Raw genomic sequence first — 10,564 nt, 5'->3', positions numbered from 1 at the left:
CTCCAGCCTCTCTTACTCAGCAGAGTGGCTCTCTATTATTTATGACTTTCCTTAATATTTGCTCATCCTCTCCTCATTTTAATTATTTCTCACATTGTGAGTACAGGACAAACTCCAATTTTCCTAGTGTAGAATTAAAAAAAATTGAGACTCTCCAGCTTTTCTTAACAATGAAGTGCAGATACCAACAATTAGGTGGAAAGTTGTGACTTGAAAGACAGCTTCAGAGCACACAGGCTGAACATGGCCATTCACTGTGTTAACAATGCGAGTGTCAGCTGGAGCCAGGAGCTCCTGGGGCAGCAGGGGCAAAAGCAGCCTTCCTGACTGTGGCAAAGGCAGCGTGGTGCAAAGGCCAGCGGCCGTAAGAGCAGCAAAGCGGCTTCCTCTGAGGTCACTTTGTGATATAGTTCTGGGGGTTGTTGCTTTGTGAGCTTTTTATTAGCCCTTAAATTCCTTCTTGCTGAGACAACTAGTGGATTCTATTGGCTGTATATAGGACTGTGATTGATAGCATCCATTTAATTTTTTTCTCTTGGCATTGCACACATTATTTACTTGATTGTCTGCCAGAATGTATATCCAGTGTCTATAATAGTACCTGGTCCATAGTAGGTGCTCAGAAAATGTTGAATGACTAGAAAAAATGGGTTAAACATGACAGGATCTTTTTTGGTCTTTAGATAGTTTAGTCATTGGTATTAGTTGTCTCTTGTTGCACATTACCCCAAATCTTCGAGGCTTAAAACAGCAAATATTTATTATCTCATTGAGACAAGAAGCCTAACACTGCCTCTTCTATCACATTCTATTCATGGAATCACTGAGTACCACCCACACTTAAGGGGAGGCGAGATTTAGGCTCCACTTGTTGAAAAGTGTCAAATAATTTTTGGACACATGTTAAAACCACCGTACTATTAAAGCACAGAATAAAAAGAAAAAAGAAATCTGTAGGCCTATTTCTTACTTCTTTCTCTCTAAAATGTTGTAGTGCCAACATTTTACTTCCTTGGTAATTATGCCCTAGTATCACCTGGAAAAACAATATGCCCATCTAAAACACCATATTTTCACCTCTTTGAGGTGTGATTTGGTCATGAGATAAAGTTCTGAGAGGTTGCTGAACCAGCAAGATGTTTATTCTTTTCACACTTCTGCCCTTCCCTCTTTCCTGATGTTTGTAATGTGAACGTGATGGTGGGGTTCTCTACATATCCTGGTCCATGAGCAATCTTAGGAATGAAATACATAAGGCACAAAAATAGAAGGGCTTTGATTGTGGAATCAGCAAGCAGTCCTGGACTGAATTCTGTCTTGCTTAAACTGATATTGCTTTCATTTCTTGTATGCTTGGGTAAGTCATTCAACTTGTCTTGTGTTTACTCTCTTTCTTGGGAAATTGTCTGCCCAACCCCACAGCAATTCACTGGCAGAGCCTAAACTAAGGGCTTCTACCTCAGTCCAGGTCTGCTTCTTCTCCATCACATAGATTCTGTGGATGCAGAAGAAAGAAATTCTTTTCTAGTCACCATGGAAAAGCCAGAAATTATTGAAATTTTTTTCTATTTCTTTAAGTATAAAAGGCTTTGTATCATAACCAACTTGAGAAAGTTCCATTGTTGCTTTGCTAATTTTATTTGTAAGTTAGATGACTGTCTCTCAGCAGGAAAGATGTTGCTTATTTTGTTTTCATTTTCTGGTTATCTGCTGAGCTCAAGCTCTTATTCTTCACTCTATAGCTCACTGAGACTTTCTGAAATCCCTTACATTCAAAGTTATCTCTTATAGTCCTTCCTAAACTATAGAAAACTCCCTGTAATGACAAGAGTATATTGTCAAAACATTTAAAAAGAGGAAATCAAGGCCTGGAATCTTACCCAGGGTTACAGAGTATAAAAATGACTGAGCTTGGACCCAAACCAGGCTCAGAATGACCCCAGAGGTAGTGTTCTTTCCAATTTGCTTGGTTTTTAACTTCACTGAAATTTGCTGGATACATTTAGTTACAGTAGAAAGTATAAATATGGAATAAAAATTACAATATAATTGCCAAATTGGCTGGCTTCAACATGCACAGCCTTGGGAATCCATCTGTCTACATTTTTTCTTAATAAAGTTTATTGAAATCAGATCAGCAAGTTTATGCTAGTGTGGGCCATCAGCCAGGATATGGGAATCACTTTATGAAATAGAATCTCATGTTAAAATGGTATTTATTACAACAGAATTCTTCCAGAGGGTTATGTCTCAGTGAAAAGCTCAGTGACAAACATTTAGACCTTGCCCACATCTCCGCTCACCTTATCCTCAGGTCGTTTCAGAGAGGCGGCAGCATCCCTGTAAGCCACAAGGGTACAAAGTGCAGTGAAGACTCAGGGGGTGGGAAGGAGGAGGATGGAAGAAAGAGAGAGCTGGTAGGAACATGCACATGTGCTTCCAGCTAGCACAGTATTTTTTTCATTGAATTACTATTTCCTTTCACCTTTGTATACCCTAATTGGCTAGGTTTTCTTAACGACATTTTATAAATGGGGAAACGGATGTTCAGAGAGGTTAGGTCAACAAAGTCACAGATGCAGAATACGATCAAGTTAAAATGTGAATTCAGAGTTGTCTGATTCCCAAACTGATGTTCTTTGTAGTATATCATGTTACTTCTTCATCAGCACTAATATTTAACAGAATCATGTTTTTTTTGTTTGTAGAATCATATATTTTTATCTTTCTCTATATTTTGCATGTATTCTCCTATTTACTCTCACAGTGATCTCATAATTGTCATTGTTAATTTCATGTCAACTTGGCTAAATCACAATACTCAGGTATTTGGTCAAATATTATTCTAGATGTTCCTATGAAGGTATTTTATAAGTGATATTAGCATTTAAATCAGTAAACTTTGAGTAATGCAGATTAATATTCATAATATGGGTGGGCCCTATCCAATCAGTTGAAGGCCTTAATTTTAAAAGACTGATCTGCCCAGGGCAAGGGGGAGTTCTGCCAGCAGACTGCCTTTAAACTTGAACTGCAACTCTTCCCTGGGACACCAGCCTGCTTGCCTAACCTGCAGATTTTGGACTTGCCAAGTTGCCACAATCATCTGAGAGCTCTCTCTCTCCACACACACAAATCCTATTGGTTCTGTTTCTCTGGACAACTCTGACTAATATGGCAGTAATTATTATTCCTTTTGTGGATGAGTAAACAGGTTCACAGAGGCTTAATAATTTGTCTCCTAAACAGGTGAACTACTTATGATTGCATTGCTAAAACAGGAGGACCTGGTACTCCAATTCATTTTGGAGTACCAGGTATTTAAAATTTTATTTTATTTTTAAAAGATTTTATTTATTTATTTTTAGAGAGAGAAGGGAAGGGAGTGAGAAAGAGAGGAAAAGAAACATCAGTGTGTGGTTGCCTCTCATGTGGCCCCTACTGGGGGCCCGGCCTGAAACCCAGGCATGTGCCCTGACTGAGATCAAAATCATTTTATTTGTCTTCAAGCTTATTTTTTCTATTTTCTTAAAAATTATTATATATAATATATATATATAATATTATATTATATAGCATAGTCAAAGTCAGTGTTTTAGTCTCAATGGGTGCCTTAACAAATTACCACAAACTTGGTGCCTTAAAACAACACACACTTATTCTCTGACAGTTCTGGAGGTTAGAAGCCTGAAATAAGTTTCACTGGGTGGAAGTCAGGTTGCAAAGCTTATTGGAGGCTCTGGGGAGAAAACTCCTTTCCTTGACTTTTCAGCTTCCGCTGTCTGCCTGAATTTCTTGGCTTGTGACCTGTTTCTCCACCTTCAAAACAGATCACTCTGCCTCTGCTTCCGTCACCACCTTGCCTTTCCCACCTCTGCAGTCAGGTCTTCCTCTGTCTCCCGTTTAGGACACTCATGATTGCATTTAGGACTTTGTTGAATAATATGGGATAGTCTCTAATCTCAAGATCCTTAATGTAATCAATCATATCTGCAAAGTCTCTTTAGCTTTATAAAGTAACATTCACAGGTTCTGGAGATTAGGCTGTAGGTATAATTGGAGGCCATGATTCAGCCTACCACATTCAGATTTGTCTTTTTCTTTAAAAATACTTTTATTTTTTCTTTCAATTATTTATTTATCAATTAGAGTTGCTATGTAGTATTATATCGGTTTTAGGTGTACAACATAGTAATTAGACATTTATACACCTTACAAAGCAATCACCCTGATAAGTCTGTCTTATTTTTTACATAATACATCATTTAGTTTGATTACATCAATATGCTGACTTCTTTACTTTCTCATTTGTTTTGCTAAATCTATTATGAAGTCAATTTAAAAAGACCTTTGAACAGAAGTACCTTGAAATACTTGAACAAAAGACCTGGAATTGTTGATAAGAATAAACACATTGTATCTGCCCTCAAAAAGTTATGATTCAGAATCTACAGATATCCTCAAAGCCCTAAAATTAAACCTTCTCCCTCAGGGAAGTTTATCAAATCTATTACTTAGCCACAAACATGACTGACTGAGTGGCATATTTTTATTTGTTTTCTTTCTATTTAAGAGAATCACCAAAATGTTAAGACTGAAGCAGCAACGGAAGCAGAACTTGATCCTCGGGCTGTTTAATTAGTTCCCAGATGACTGAAAACAGACTGTAAATCCAATGCATTGATATAGGAAAACTGGCTTTATTTTTGTGTGTCTTAATTTACCCACACTTACGCAGCTCTCATGCCCATAGAGCAAGATTTTTGGTGTCAACAGCTTATTCTCTCCTCTTCAGCAGCCTCCTGTGACTTTGGAAGTCATACCTCAGCCAGGCTGAAGAGTGGCAATGAAGCTTGAGCCCTGTGATCAGACATGCATTTCAATTCCAAATGTCCCACTGAGTATGTGGTGTCCTTGAACTTAAAGTTTTAACTGTCAGCAGAATGTGGACAGTATCTCCTGCACATAGAGGTCAGCTGGATTAAAGGCAAGCAGAGCATATTGTTACCACCCACTCTTTTTGACATCCCCTGGGCCACAATTAGCCTTTTGACACATTGCTAAGCCTACTAGAGTGACAAACAGAATAAAATGTGCCAGAAGTTCTACGTTTGCAAGTAGGCCTGATTGTGCTGCTCCTCTGTGCCCAGATAATCCCAGTACAATTGAAGTTGGGTTAGAGGGTTTTGACAAAATGTTTGTGGCAATCCTGTGATTGCCTTTTTGACAGCCATTCTCCTTTTCCTCCTGGCTAAGAAACTGCAGTGTTGTCCTGTCATTAGGCAGCCCCATGCAGCCTGCAGAGGCTGGTGCCTGACTGGCCTAGGCCAATTGATATCGTTACATCCTCTTTGGCAGGGCAGTGTTAATTCAGGGATGGCTGTGTGATTTCTTTCTGGTGGATGGGACATCAGGGATATTCTGATGAAACTCAGGGAAAGATTTCTTTTGCTGATTGTTTTAACCTCTAATTCATTTCTCTAGAGAAGAAAGGAGGGACCCGTACCCAGAGGGATGGGTGTGGGTGGGAACTTGTGACACGGACATCGGACAGATGAGATTGCCAGAAATGTATTAGTCATGTATACTCACAGCCCAGGGAGGAGGACATGGTGCCATGCAGGACCTCATGGGGCTTACATTCCCAGCAGAGTGAACAACCAGAAGCTTTGGGGAGCAGGCTTTGTGGTATCAAGGGAAGGAAGAGCACCCTGGTTCCTGTGAAAAGATAAGATTGGATCATTTGACTAATTCTGTTGGCTATCAGGGAACTGAAATCCACTATTCAAGGGTAAGCAGGAAGTACGCTGGTCACCTTGATACAGAGGGTTGTTTGGCCCAAGGACCTTATCTGTGGAAATGTGTGCTGAGGGGACTTTTAGTTAGGCCATAGGAGTGAGGCTTGACATTTCATCAGATGTCAAACCAGCACATAACAGTCAGCCTTAATTTTAGGCCATATAAGGAAAGAGGACAGTTTTCTCTTTCTCTCTCTCTCTCTTTTTTTTTTTTTTGCATATTGTCATGTATAAATGTGATGGTTATAGTTAGAAGCATAAGATTAATTTTGCAACCAGGAATGGAAGGAAGCATTGTAGATATTTTGACATTGATGGAAAACAAAGGGAAGAGAACAAACCTGGGTTCCTGATGGTGTCTTTGAAGCTGCTGAACTTTTCCTGACATGTTCCAGTACCAGACTTCTTTTATATGACAGTAAAACCCTATTGTTGAAACACTTTTAGTTTGTTCTTCTGCCCCTTATGGCATTACTGAAGCATCCTGATGTGGCAGGCTGGATGCTGCCAGGGACAAGTCCCTGTGATTTCATATGTGTAATGTCTTTTCTGTGACTATTATGGTTAGTGTCTTGTATTTGCTGTAGTTACATATGAGTGTGGTGCAGAGTCCACGTTGGGCCAAAGTGAGGGACTAGAAAAATCAGAGAGAAAACTCCAATGCGAAGCTACTTAGTCCCTTAGCCCCCTGCCCGTATCAAAATAAGCATCTGCCTTTCATTTTACTCTTAAGTAGAATTTACATAAAATTTGTTGCTGCTGAGTTCTTTGTCAATTCCTAAAGTACAAATTTGCCCTCAGACTTTCTTATAAGTGACTTGCAAGAAGATGGAGCTGCCCTATAACTTATTTTTCTTATTGTGCAATCCATGAAAAAACCTATAGTTAACAAAAAGGTACCTGTCTTACAAATATGGTAAAATGAACCAAAAACCAAATAAGAAGCATATCCTGGAATAACAAAGAATATTAAGAACATTACTTTCTGATTTCTATGTTCTTTGCATCTATATATCTCATAACAACAAAACAATAAAAAAGAGGAAATAACATTATACTTTTCTTTCAAAGAAAAGTAGAATAATCTGGTTAAAATGATATTACCAACTGATTTTACTTGCTTAAACCTTTACTCAAATTGTTTCTGAGATGTTAAATATTCTGTGCTGTAATTTTGAAAATTACCTATATTAAATATCATGTAATAAGATATTTAAACATCCTTCTAGTAAATTCTCAATAAAATCTTTAGAAAATTCAACAACATATCAATTTCAAGTGTTGGAATATAATTTTTAAAATACTCATAATGCAAAACAAGCAAAATAGAGGCAAACCCAGAGAGCAGGATAACAGCTAAGAGAAGGAGGTTAGGGGATGGAGGGATTGAGCAAAAAGGAAAAAGGATGCATGGATGGGGACAGCAATGTGGGGATTGTGGCAGACAGGGGGCTGTAAGGGGACTAAATGGTAATGGAAAAAATACAATAAAATCATTTAAAAATACTCATAACACAATATCTTTTCTACTAAATCAATTAAAGTTATTAGATGTTGGAGACTGATTAAATCTCACAAATTTACACTTAATAGAAAAAAGTTTATGCTTTCAAAATGATCAAAAATATTCAACTGAGTTCAACCAATTCAAGGACTATGTTAGACTAAGAAAGAACAGTTTTTCCTAATCCTGCTGGCTTTTCATATTCTCAAAGGTCCAAGAAGACAAGACATCCAGGAGTCTCTGAAGGCCACTCATCACATTTGACTCTTGTGCAAAAGGCATCCCCCCTTGGACAGGGCTATACTTGTGAACAAGTCTAATGCTTAGCTCTCAGCTCTCTTGGCTGCTCTCCTTCACTTGGTCTCTAGGTATCAAGAAGCAGTGAATGAAGGGCCTTAAGTGCCATGCTGAGGAGCTCTTACTCAGTTATGAAGGTAATTGGGAACTCATTAAAGATTTAAGCCAGAGGCTGATATGATCCCATTAGTTTTACATTAGGACTGCCCTGATGAAGGATATCTGGTGGTGGGGGGTGGGGAATGGAAGCTGGAGGTACTGTGGAGGTGGTTACCATGGTTGGGAGAGAGAAAGAAGACCTGAGTTCAGGCAGAGTCACTGCAGACGCCAAGACAGGCAGGGAGATAAAACTGAAAGATCTCAAAGGAATATGTTAGCAAAGAGAGAGGGAAATGGAACAGTGAGGGAGGATGAGACAAGACACAACACATCTACTGTCAAATTCAGTGGACTCTAAGGTGCAGGGTTTTCCTGTAATGAGAGAACAGTGATGCAGAGATTGGGCCACAGGCTCCAGCATCGGTTTGGCTTCCCAAAAGATAATATACTCAAGAATATTTTTGTTTTGTTTCACTTTTCATTTTTTCTCCTTTCCATTTTAAGCTCTTTTTCAGAGTGGTAGTGCTGAGATGAATGACCCCCTGATTACATATTTCAGGGATATATACACAGTGAATAAAAAGTGAGTCATGTTGCTTTCAATTGTAAACCCTCAAAGGTCAGGAGCCAGGATGAATTTTCTACCTCACTTAAGGCCCTCACTGGGCTTCCACCAGCAAACCAAAGCGCTGCAGTTTCAATTCCCAGTCAGGGCACATGCCTGGGCTGCTTGGCAGGGTGGGGGTTGGGGTGAGGGTGTGGGGGAGTCCCTGGTTAGGGGCAAGGGAGAGGTAACCAATCGATGTGTCTCTCACATGTGATGTTTTACTCCCTCTCCTTCTTCCTCCCTTCCCCTCTCTAAAAAATAAATCAATAAAATATAAAAAATAAATAAAGCTCATTTAAGGGGCTCCACAAACTTTACCAGTAATAAATAACATTTTCTCCATTGAAGACTTTAGGAGAAGCATCAAGCCTAATTTGAAGGATTTTAACTTCAAGTAGAAATTTCTAAATAAAAGTGAAAAGTTATAGGAGGTAGTATATCATAATAGCAGTTACAACCTGAAAAACTAAAATACTAATATACATAACTTATTGGTAATTTGTCAATAATTACCTATGAATATGTATAACTTATGAATACATTCTATTTGCAGGCATAGAATGAAAAAAATTATAACTGTGTTGGTAGCCGAAATTAAATGATATGTTATCTGAGATTGAGAGAGCTACATTCAAGAAGGTAAATTGTGTAACTAATAAATTAAAAAATGCACACAATCCAAATGATGGTTTCTGAAATGATAGAGACTAAATTCTTTAAAATATTAATTTATTTCTCCTGACCAACGATGAAACTCTCGAGTTGCCCGTGACCGGCAGGCTTCCCCAAGCATGCACGATTGCTGCTCTGATCTCTGCACATGCTGAAGTGCTGGCCACGACCAACTCACTTTTTGAGGGGAACTTCTGGAGGCCGTATATGCTCAGTACCATTGGCTACGACAGCAGCATCCAACAGCTGAACAACGGCTATAGGAAACACAAAGAGTTAGAAGACTTTTTAAAAGAAAGGACATCAGTTGAAGAGAAATATGGCAAAGATCTGCTCAGCCTCTGTAGGAAGAAACCATGTGGACAGTCTGAGATCAATACCCTGAAGCTGACTCTTGGAAGTGTTCAAGCAGCAAGTAGACAATGTGGCACAATGTAACAATCAGATTGCACGTAATCCAAGAGAAGAGGCCAGGAAGATAGAATAATTCAGGGAAAAGCAAAAGCTAGAATGGAAAAGAACAGAGCTTATCATTGATGCTGTCCATAAACAAAAGAGCTTACAATTCAAGAAAACTTGTGAAAGAAGAACCATGAGCAGAAATGCTGAGACAAAGATGACCAGAGCAGGTTGTCCACCAAAATGCCAACTTGGTAAATCCAAAGCAACAAGAAAAGCTTTTTATGAAACTGGCAACTTTGAAGACAACAGCAGAGGGCTCCATAAGACATAGTATATACTGCATATCAGTACGCTGGATACAGTCCAAGAATTGTGGCAGAGTGAGCACGCTGAGGCCTGTGAGGTGTTTGAAGCTCAAGAATATGAACAAACTTCCATCATATCGCATTGTAGTTACATGTCAATCAGCTGTCACAACAGTGCATCACCAGTGATGATATGTATGAAGAAGTCCATAAGAGTTTAGAAATGTGCAGCATTGGGAAGTACATTGAGTACTTTTAAAGTCAATGAAAAACTGGACAGACTCTACCAGCACTCATCACATATGTGAATTCCTACCATCCCAAGAAGAATGCAGGTCCACCAGGAAAGGCTACCATGTGAACTTGGTAAGGAGACGGCAACCTTTGTCTATTCCTAAAAGTTGACTAGATGACCCGGATTATCCTCTGGTTGGCTACTACAGTTTGATCTACCAGTAATGCCCATGAAAACAGGAGTTTTCTGGCCAGTGTTTCTATGGCAGGGAAGGAGGCACTCAGAGCAGCCAGATCTGTAGAAGTTATGTCAATCATGAAGACATTGATATGAACTCTTGCTGTAATTTTTTGTTATTTTAAATTTATGATAGACATTTAGTTTAAGTTAGCAGAGTTCTACAGTTTCTAAAATAAGTTTATAAGTTGGCCCAGACTCAAGAGTGACCCTTTTCTATCAGTTACATGTCAATGAATTGTGATGGCTACCTGATCTAGATACAGTCTCTGGATTGGGAGCTGTCACACTTGTGGGACGGGGCACAGGGATGTCTGGAGAGGGATCTGGGCCATCAGTTTGCACAAGAAACTCCTTTGCCTTTGGGGCAGCATGTGATGGCATTTCCACAGTGACATACACTCTCAA

The 10,564-nt window shown here is 39.1% G+C and overlaps 1 pseudogene; it reads left to right on the top strand.

Moving 5' to 3' along the window:
* Positions 1–265: 265 nt before the first annotated feature.
* LOC123816415 lies at positions 266–10,143 on the top strand (annotated as a pseudogene).
* Positions 10,144–10,564: the final 421 nt, after the last annotated feature.

This window comes from Phyllostomus hastatus, unplaced genomic scaffold (genome assembly GCF_019186645.2).
Source record: "Phyllostomus hastatus isolate PE091 unplaced genomic scaffold, TTU_PhHast_1.1 phas_contig_209, whole genome shotgun sequence".
NCBI lineage: Eukaryota > Metazoa > Chordata > Mammalia > Chiroptera > Phyllostomidae > Phyllostomus > Phyllostomus hastatus.
This window is presented reverse-complemented; position numbering and strand designations above follow the sequence as displayed.